The following is a 2,337-nucleotide window of genomic DNA, read 5'->3' on the forward strand; positions in this document are numbered from 1 at the left end:
GATCCGTTGTGCCTCTTCAGTGGCTCAAGGACCTTTGGTGATGTCATGACCACGTGATCAGTCACATGTCTCTGCCTGCTGTATATAAGGCTGGGCACAACGCACATAGATTATGGAGGATTTATGTGTGACGTTTTCCAATTCTTTGATTCCATATGTAACACACTGGGCAATAATAAGTCGCATGAAATGATTAACCCCTTAGGGCATTTTTTTGTGCTATTTTTGGCTTTTGCTTCCTGCTTTAAAAAAAAAAATCATAATTCCTTTATTTATCCATCGCCGTATTAGGGCTTAGTCACACGGGCGCATCCGGGCGCCGATGTGCCCGTCATCCTGCAGGATAAGACGGCCGCACTGCAGGTATGGACAATTCTCCGCACCGCCGGCAGAAAGAACACATGACCGGCTCCATTGCCGGTCATGTGTTCTTTCTTCCGGCGCTGCGGAGAGTTGTCGGCACTGCAGGTGTGGCCGTCTTCTTCGTGCAGGAAGACAGGCACATCAGCGCCCGTGTGACTGAGCCCCGAGGGCTTGATTTTTGTGGGACGAGTTGTTGTATTTTTTCAATGCTACCATAGGCCGCCTGCACACGAGTGGGTCGGATCCGGTAGCGAGAATTCTCGCCGCAGGACCCGACCCGAGAGCCTGCAGTGACGAGCGCGTACTCACCCGTGCCTGGCGGCCCCGGCTCTTTCATGTGCCGGCTGCGGCGCAGCCGGCGCATGCGCAGACCGGAGCCGGCGGCCGGGTGAGTGCGTGCCCCGCAGAAAAATAGGACATGTCGCGGTTTGTTTCCCGTGCGAGATTTCGCGCGGCCAAACCGCGGCCGTCTGCATAGGAGTGCGTATTGTAATGCACTCCTATGCAAACTTTCAGTGGCGGAAATCCCGCAGGAAATCCCACCGCGGGATTTCCGCCCATGTGCAGGCGGCCTTACTGTACTGAAAAACTTTATAAAAACTCTAACTGGAGTAAAATGGAAAAAAATACACATTCCACCATCTTTCAGTGCGTCTTGCTTCTACGGCGCACAAACTGCAACAAAAATGACCTGATAACTTTATTCTACGGGTCGTGCGACTACTACAATGCCAAACTTGTATAGCTTTTATTTTTTTTGCTGTACCACTTAATTTTTTTTTTCAAAGATATATATTTAATTTTTAAAAATTATTTTCTGCCGCCATCTTCTGAGCGCGATAACTTTTTCCATCACATAGTCGTGCGATTACTCATTTCCTGCGGGACGTCCTGTAGTTTGCGTTGGTAACATTTTGCAATACATATGACTTTTTAATTGCTTTTTATTGCATTTTGTCTTGGAGACCGGGTGACCAAAAAAGGGCATATTTGGTGTTCTTTATTTTTTTCTAACGATGTTCACCATGCGGGGTAAATAATGCATAACTTTGATAGATCAGACTTTTATGGACGCAGCGATACCAAATATGTATTTTTGTCTTTAGATTATTTTATAATAAATATGGCAAAAGGTTTGTTTTTTTTAATAATTAGTAAAATTTTATTTTTACTCTTTTTCTTAGTCTAACGTGCGTTGATCGCTCCTGCAGTACGATGTAATGCCATAGCATTACATCATACTGCGATTGGTCAGTCTATCAAGCCACCCATGGACATGGCTTGATAGCAATTCTGCCATGACAGCCCTGGAGCCTTTTAGAAGCCCCCGGCTGCCATGACTTCCGCATGTGATCTCATCGCGGGGGGCCGTACCGGACCCCCGTACATCGTTTGGGGGATGTAAAGGGTTAACAGTAGAGATGAGCGAGCGTACTCGCTAAGGCAAATTACTCGAGCGAGTATTGCCTTATGCGAGTACCTACCCGCTCGTCTCAAAAGATTCGGGTGCCGGCGGGGGTGAGCGGTGAGTTGTGGGAGTGAGCAGGGGGGAGAGAGTGAGAGAGAGATCCCCCCCCCCCCATTCCTCCCCATTCTCCCCCGACGCTCCCTGCCCCCCGCCGGCACCCAATTCTTTAGAGACGAACTGGCAGGTACTCGCATAAGGCACTACTCGCTCGGGTAATTTGCCTTAGCAAGTATGCTCGCTCATCTCTACAGTAGTTAACAGCTCTGATCAGCCGCATGGTGTCAGCTGTAAGAAGTAGCCGGTGTCGTGCGATCTCCCTTCATACATACCCCAACACTGCAGGATGTAAATGTACGTCCTAGAGCGTTAAGGGGTTAGGATTTACTAGAATCTGCGATGGTTTGATCGCTCCTGCATTGTGATGTGATACCATAGTATTACATCATACCGCAATCTGACAGGCAATCTATCAAGCCACGCCACAGACATGGCTTAATAGGCAATCT

This window comes from Eleutherodactylus coqui, chromosome 6 (genome assembly GCF_035609145.1).
Source record: "Eleutherodactylus coqui strain aEleCoq1 chromosome 6, aEleCoq1.hap1, whole genome shotgun sequence".
Taxonomy (NCBI): Eukaryota; Metazoa; Chordata; class Amphibia; order Anura; family Eleutherodactylidae; genus Eleutherodactylus; species Eleutherodactylus coqui.